The following is an 8,848-nucleotide window of genomic DNA, read 5'->3' on the forward strand; positions in this document are numbered from 1 at the left end:
ATGTTTGAACTCTCAGGTGCTGGCATAAGATTCAGACTCCTTAAACTTGAATTGAGGGCCATTGTCTGACATTAACAGTCTCTGGTATGCCATGTCTGGCTGCTTTCAGTTTGTGCATCACACCTGAAGCTGTTGTGCTGTATAGCTTGTCAAGCTCAAAATATCTGCTGTAATAGTCGGCAGTGAATGTAGTTCTCACTGTTACATGTGAGTAAGTCAGTGGCAACTTTTTGCCAGGGCCTGTCTGGGATGTTGTGACTTATCATAGGCTCTTTAATGTTGGAGGGCCTGTGTTCGAGGTAGGTGGGGCACTTGCTTACCATTTCTTCTACCTGCTTGTTCATCCCAGGCCAGAACAAGATGTCATGGGCTCTCTGCTTGCATTTTTCAATGCCCATGTGACCTGCATGTATTCTGGACAGTATTTCTGTGCACAGTGAGGTAAGCATGATGATTTTGTCACCCTTGAATATGATGCCATTCATTTGTGAGAGTTCATCTCGGTGGTTCCAATATTCTGCTATGCTCTGAGAGGACAGTCTCCTCTCATTTGGCCATCCATCCCTGATTGTTTTGCTCAGTAACATTAGCCATGTGTTTTTTTCAGTCTTGCCACAGGAATATCCCTGCCTGGCCTGTGGATGATTGTGAAATCGTACCTCTAAAGTTGAAGTATCATCCTCTGTAGCCTTGGAGGCGCAGGTGCAAGTGGTTTTGGCATGATGGACTCAGGTGGCTTAGGGTCACTCTCCACAACCATGTGATGGCCATAAACATTCTGATGGAAACATTTACATCCAAACAGAATGGCATATAGCTCTTTTCCAATCCAAGCACAGTTGGCTTCACTGTCTGTCAGGGATTTGGACGTGTACTTGGACTTCCCTTCTTGTAGCAGGACTGCACCTAGTCCACACTTAGATGCATCAACTTGTAGCCTGGGCTCTTTACTGGAGTCAAAATATATTTGAACTGGACCTGGCTCTCGTGTGATTAACTCCTTAATTTTCCTGAATGTTTCATCATGTTGCGCATCCCATATGAATTCACTGGACTCTTTAAACAGGTGACGCATGAGTGCAAACTTTGACAGATAGTTGACCATGCCAAGAATAGTTTCTAGCCCACCTTTGTCTTTGGGTGGCTCCATGTCATGTAAGGCTGTAATCTTGGCTGGGTCTGGCTTGATCCCATCTTTAGTAATGCGGTGCCCAAAGTAGCTGACCTCTGTGGCACAGACTGTACTCTGCCCTGAACTTAGTTTGACTCCTCGCTCTCTGGAGCATCGCAACATTGCGCAGAGGTTCTTATCATGCTCTTCCTTGCTTTTGCCATAGATGAGAACATCATCAACTATCGCCATGACTCCCTGTAAGCCTTCATATGTCTCATCAACTTTCCATTGAAACTCGTCTTGGGCATATTTCAGTCCAAAAAGTAAACGGAGAAGTCAATACCGTCCGAATAGTGCTGTATGTGTGCAACTTGGATGACTCCTCTGTGAGCTTTACGGCCCAATAGCCGACCCTGGCATCCATACCACTGAAATAGCAGGCTGTTACTAACTTGGATGTGATGTCGTCAAGAGCAGGCAAAGGGTTATGTGGTCATTTAATAACCTTGTTCAAGTCTTTAGGGTTGAGACACACTCTTAGCTTGTCTTTACATTGCTTTTCTGCTGCCATCATTGAATTCACCCATTCGGTAAGTTCAGTGACTTTCATGATGGCATGTTGTTTTTCCATGCTTCGTAGCTCGTCTTTTAGGCAGTCACGCAGAGCAAGTGGGACACACCTTGGTGGGTGGACCACAGGTATTGCATTGGGGTCAATGTGGATTGTGCACTCACCAGGAAATAGTCCCATCCCTGTGAATACATCTGCAAACTCCTCCATGAGTGATAGCTCAGATGTGCCAGGAACTGACAGCAGGGCCGTCGTAACCGGACAGGCAAACTAGGCAATTGCCTAGGGCCCCGAGCTGGAAGGGGGCCCCCAGAGACAGCTGACATTGGTCCATATCAATGACAATATGATGGAACCCCTATAGACACTGCAACAACAACAACATGTTGGAATCCCCCCTAATGGGGCCCCCTACTAGCTGCTGCTTGCGAGTGGCAGTGGAAGTAGGGTGACCAGACGTCCCGCATTGTTTGGGACTACACAGCATTTCTGTCTCTTTTTCACGCGTCACACAAATTGAGACCATGTCCCGCATGATTGGTTTCCACCCGCGCTTGCATTGTTGGAGTACCGTAGTACTACGGTACCTCATGGTACCACTACTGTGGGATAAGTTCAAAGTCCAGTTGCAAGAGGGTGAGTGTCCATGCGCCGTCCAATAACGGCGCGCGCTGGCCACCTGGCACTCAATATGCTGCTTTCATGACTGCCCAGAAATACCTGAACAGCCGAGCCGTGGCGGCACACAAGTATGTGATGTGTCAGAGGAGAAACAATCCTTTCACATTTCTCTCTTTGTGGCAGGTAATGGTCCACAAACCTCACCGAACTTTAGGGACTGTTTTTTACTTATGAAGGGACTGTTCTTTGGTTGTCAAGGGAGGAGGGTGGCTGGTTGATTTTTATTTCATTTATTTATTTTATTTTGATCTCCATTTCCCTCTACTTTGGGGACATTACCTGAGTTTCTCTTTGTCTTGTCTTGCTGCGTTTTCCAGACTGTATTTTTTGAAGACTACTGACTGATAGCATGAGCAGCCTGCTCATGTCGGCCATGGTTGCCACCAGCTATAGTTTTAAGCTGTGCTTGTACTATTTCATGAGACCTGGCAATGTCTATTGCTTTTTCCAGCATTAGCTGTGAACCGACGCTCAGCAGCTTCTCCCTCACTCTCCGTGAATGAATCCCAAAAACCATATGTCTCGTGTCATCTCTTAGCATAATAACAGTCTTTCACAAGCAGTCTCAAATCAATCACAAATTGTTCAAATGGCTCATTAGCTCCCTGTACTTTCTCAATTTGTAATTAGCGAATATGATGTTCGCCTTTGGCATAAGGTACGTTTCGAAGCGGTCATAACATGATTTCAGTACCTTTCTTGTGCTGTAAATGTCCTGCCTTTTTCTTCGACCCAGAGGAATAAGTAGGTGCATTTTTCGTCCTCCCCTTTCTTCTTGAACGGACCAGAAAACATTAAATCCACGTGAAGCTTAAAGGAAATGGCCGCTTCAGATACATATGTACATGCATTAAGTGGAGAGATGTCAGAGTGGGCTGCCCATGACAGGCGCTCCGAGCGGTTGGGGGGTTCGGTGCCTTGCTCAGGGACACCTCGGCAGTGCCCAGGAGGTGAACTGGCACCTCTCCAGCTACCAGTCCATGCACCATATTTTAGTCCGGACAGGGACTTGAACAGGTGACCCTCCGGTTCCCAACCCAAGACCCTATGGACTGAGCTACTGCCGCGGTTTGTGAGTGTTTACAGAATCTCACATAGAATTGTGCTCTCCAAGCTCTCGTCTTGGCTCGATATCTCCGTGGCTCAATGTTACTTTGAAGGGCATCAGTGCAAACGTTGAGTCATTTATGAAATGAATGTCCAGCAAACTGTTCCTATCATCATGTTTCAAACGACAAAGTTAAATGACTGTAATAGAGGTGCAAAGCGATCAAAATGTTTATTTCCTGGTTAGCTGACAATGGGTTCTCAAAAGCCACACCTACCACACTGTCTCTATCACCAGTTAATTCGGCCACCAGTTAATCTGGCATACCCATGGCAAACGAGTGCAGCACAACACAGCATCTCTTTTCCCCTCCATTCATGAACCGGTATCGTAACAGCTCGGTCTTGATATTGTTTGCAGAAATGCACAAAGCGAAGCGGACAATTTAACCCTTCAATGTACACGTAACACTGTACACTGAGTTTTATTGTTGTGATCTCTTGGTAGTGAGGCTAATGGGGTAACATCAACTTTAGTGGCCTCACCATTGCTTGTAGGAGTTAGTTTGTTTCACAGACACAAGGTCTTGCATGTAAACAAACTATCCTCCTTGTCCAACTCAGCACAATTATCCCACACAATGACACAGATGGAAGTCTGCTCCTTGTTTATCGTCCACAAAACAGGGTTGCACACAGACATTTTCAGAACAAAATAAAACAGGCTGCAGTGAGAGTCTCTCTCCGTGGGATGCTAAAAAAAAATGTTTTGTGCATTTAATCTTTCTCAGGCAAGCTTAGGGTTTTAGTGTTGCCCACAGCAACAGATGTTCTCTCCATCCATGCTCAAAATTCTCCTTTTGGCAGTGATGAGCAGATTGATGATGCTGCTGAGTCAGAGCAGCTTAAACCCTTGCAATTTGAGGGGGCATCCAACCCTAGTAACATAAGTGACAGTTAGCCCACAGCAATGGACATAATCTCAAAGGTTATGAGTGCAGCAAAAATTGTGGGTCTCATTGTTCCAACTGAGGCTCCTCCCCCAGTGGACAGAGTCTGGGCAGGCATCACTTAGTCCCAGGAAGCAGCCTCCTGCGCTGTGATTGATGCTTATATGCAGATGCTCAGGAAGGTATGGAACGCCCCTGGTGGCGCACCTCAATTTAATGCAGGCTGCCGGAGACTAGCTAAGGTCCAGTATGTTCCTGTGACTTGAATGGGGGATATGCCTCCAGGTGAGTTGTTGGCTTTTATTCCACATATTTCCATGTGCCGAAAAAAGATGGTGGGTTACGTCCCATTCTAGACCTAAGGCGGTGCCTTTCAAGATGCTGACCATAGGTCAGATCTTGGAATCTGTAGAAAAAGGGGAGTTGTTCACTTCAGTAGATCCACAGGACACTTACTTCCACATGCCCATCTGTCCAGACCACAGACCTTAATTTTGCCTTTCAAAGACGAGCCTATCAGCTCAAGGTTCTTCCTTTCAGCCACTCCCTTTCACTGAGGGTGTTTACCAGGGTGGTGAGGGCTGTCTTGTCTCCTCCCCAGATGTCAGGGATAAAAATCCTTCAGTATCTGGACGACAGGCTGACTTGTGCTCCATCTCAAAGCCAAGTTGTGGGGGCTCAGCCATTGCAGAGGTGGCTGAATGCCTTCAACCTCCACCCCAGGCGGGACAGGCATGTGAAACTTCAGGTGACATGTGCATGTCTTCAGGCTTTATTCTTATGGAGGGACAGGGCGTTTTTTTCTCCGGAGAGTCCCTCTTGGGTACATCCCATTGAAGAGAAGGACGGTGGTAACCACGGATGCCTCCCTCACAGGTTGGGGAGCAGTCTGGGGAGGCAGGATGGTGTGCGGTGTGTAGAAACCCCCTTGGGGCAATGAACACATAAATGTTTTAGAACTGAGAGCAGTTCACCTTGCCCTGAAAGCTCCCTTCCCCAACATTCAGGGCAGGCATGTCTTGACAGTTCAACTACAGTGTATCACATAAATCATCAGGGAGGCACCAGGTCCCTTTGTTGCCTCCAGGTGGCACAGAAGCTCCTGCCTTTAATTATCTGGCTTCGCTGAGGGCTATTTATATTCCAGGTCTCATAAATTAGGCAGCAGATCTCCTGTCCAGGACTGGTCCTCCCCAGGAGAGTGGAAGCTTCATCTGAAGTGGTAGCCCTTTTATGGTCTCGGTTTGGCACAGCTCAGACTGACCTATTTGCATTTAGTCTCGCCACCAGACAATCAGAGATCTCCGCCTTCTGATAGTCTGGGGACACTCCTTTCTAAAGTGTGTTTAACACACTGACGAAAACGGCCAGCAACAAAGCAATGCCTCTTGCATTTTTGAAAAGGACACGCCTTCTCGGAAATGTGCGCACCCCCTTTTCTCTTCCGCAAGGAAACAAACACACAGAGAGCTTGAAAATGGATGCCGAGAGATTAAACTCTGTTTTATCAAACGTGTGCTCATCCGTGAAGAAAATATTTTTCCAGCGGATGTCTTAGTTACAGCATGATTGAGCTAACTGGAGTAGTTTCATGTCGTATCCGACAACGGGAGGCTTTTAACAGATGACGTCCTGATGTTAGCTTTGCTGCTAGTGTTAGCTGTCCCTGTCAGTTGCAGCCACTGATGCTCTCTAGACATCGTGATTTCCCAAAACTTAAAAAATACCACACATAGCAACACAAAACTGCTTTGCTAGCTCAATCATGTTGTAACTAAGATATCTGCTGGAAAAAATATTTTTTTCACGGACCGTTTAATGAGTTATTACCTATTACAGACGCTAATGGCTAAAAAATAATAATGTTTGTTCAGTCATTGTGTTTATAGACTTTACAAACATCGGATTAGTCTACACGGTGATACAGTGATGTGAAAAATGTGATATGTGATATATATATATATATATATATATATATGCTCTGCTGGTTTTCTACGTACACAGTCTAAAGAATTATTGCTAATGTAAGGTGCAGGGCAAAATGCACCTAGCGTGCCCATATAAAGTGCTGTGTAGCCTATTATAAATATTCAGTGTTGCCTACATAAAGTGCCAATGCAATGCCTATGAAATTTCTTATTTTTTAAACAGTATAGTGCTGATGAAAGTATTAAGTTTACAATGAGGTAAAATGCACCTATTGTGCTTATATAAAGTGCTGTTTAGCCTATTAGAAATATTAATAAAAATTAAGTTTACAGTGAAAAGACAATATTGACATCTTACAGTTTTAAGTACCAGCTATGGTAGGTCAGAGTTGCAGAGAGAAATCAAATACCAGCAATGGTAACTGAGTTACAGAAGAGTTGTAGTAAAGCAGGCCTAGGTAACAGTGAACAGTAGTAACATTCTAAGTGTATACAGAGCCAAAGAACCGAAAACAAACAACACTGGCAGGAAATCAGACAGCACGACCTAGTTTTGGCAACACTGATTACTTAGGAGCCATTTTTTGTGACAAGGCAGAAGCTTTTATGATTTGCATTAATTTTCATGTCACTGTGAAGCCTATTCCATTCTCTGATGGCCTTGACAGAAAAGGAGGATTGACCAAAAGCAGAGTTTCTTTGTAGAACCTTGCAGTCCCCTCTCGATGCAGATCTTAATGCCCTTGTTCTCTGCTCAGAACAGGCTATCACATATTTTTTCAATGTAGGGGGGGCAACATTGTGAATTATTTTATGAATTAAACGAATATATGAGGAGGTAATTAGATTATCAAAACTTAGTAGGTTGTATTTGGAAAGAATGTTGCAATGGTGGTACTGTCTTGGTTTCCTATCCAGTATTTTTAGAGCCTGTCCATACAGGGATTTGATCGGCTTTAATGTGGTTTGGTTGGCCTGCGTACAGCATGGCAGACAATAACTCATGTAAGGAAGGATCATCGCATTCAGGTACATTTTGGCAGCTTCAGTTGTTAGAGAGCTCCTGATGTGACGGAAATTGAGGATGTTAAGTTTCAAAACATGAGCCATTTTTTTAATGTGTCATTTAAAGCTCAGATTTGAGTCAAGAGTAACTCCTAGGTATTTAACTTCATCAGCATTTTTTATCATTTTTCCTCTCCTATCATTTTTGGAGGCAAGATTGATCAAGCCATTCCGCTACTCTGTCCATAGCCTCAGATAATTTGGCAGCAATTTCAGCATGATTTTTTCCATGGGTAAATAAGACTGTGTCATCCGCGTACATTATTGTTTCTGCTTTGTCACAGACTGTGGGGAGGTCATTGATGTAAATAGAGAATAAAAGAGGGCCGAGAATCGATCCTTGAGGCACCCCCATACTACATGGTTGGATGTCTGATAATTTATTTTTGATTTTAACACACCGAGAGCGATTCGCCAGGTAAGATTGCAGCCATTTAAGTATGTTATCTGAGAGCTTGAATTTGGTTAGAGAGGAGAACAGAATGACTCACAGTGTCAAATGCCTTACGTAGGTCCAGAAAGACAGCTCCTACTACCCCACCTTTGTCAAGTAACAGCAGGCCGTTTCAGTAGAATGATTTGCACGAAAACCGAATTGCATGGGATGTAGTAATTTTTCTTTATCAATATGAGACTTCAACTTTCTGCAACCCCTTCTCAAGCAATTTGGAGATGGCGGGGAGTATACTAATGGTCTGTAATTTGTCGCTTCCTGTCAGTCACCTGATTTAAAAACTGGAGTTACGATGGCTGACTTAAGGGCTGATGGAAAAACACACTTATCCAATGAGAGATTAGTGATATGCATAAGAGGTGGGGCTAAGATGTCTTTATGTTTTTTAAGAAAGGTCGGCTCAAGTCCCCAGATGTCTTTAGCTTTGGAGTTTGACATCGAGGCAAGAATTTTGGTAACACATGATTCATTTGCATGAGAAAAATACAGTACCGGGTCTTCCGTCGTTTGTACTCTAGGTATTGTACATGATGTATTGTTTAGAAAAGATCTACCCAACTCAGTCACAGAGGTAATAAAAATGGTATTAAAAATATTTGCCACATCATGGCTATCACTAACTGTACTGTGAGCGGCCGTTCTAAGCTCTAGGGTGCTGTGTTTTTTTCTGTTCCCTACCAGATAGTTTGTCAGTGCAGTTCCAGATTATCTTGCTATTTCCCTTGGCTTGTTGAATGATATTTAAAAAGAAATTTGCTTTGGCCTTTCTGAACTGTCTGGTCACTTTATTTCTGAGGCTTTTAAAAGCTAGTCGATCGGTTTCTAGTCCAGATTTCAAGGATTTTTTTCAGAGCCATATCCCTGTTTTTTATTAGCTGTCCTAGCTCTTCAGTGAACCATGGCAGAGGCTGTCTTCGTTTACGCTTAAAAAATTTTGTTTGAGTGAATTTGAGCAGGAGCTCTGAGAGAATAGCTTGTAACTCCTTACATGCCAGCTCACAGTTTACACTTTCAGTCACTGATTTTAATTCATTTTCT

Source organism: Epinephelus fuscoguttatus, linkage group LG6 (genome assembly GCF_011397635.1).
Source record: "Epinephelus fuscoguttatus linkage group LG6, E.fuscoguttatus.final_Chr_v1".
NCBI classification, from domain to species: domain Eukaryota; kingdom Metazoa; phylum Chordata; class Actinopteri; order Perciformes; family Serranidae; genus Epinephelus; species Epinephelus fuscoguttatus.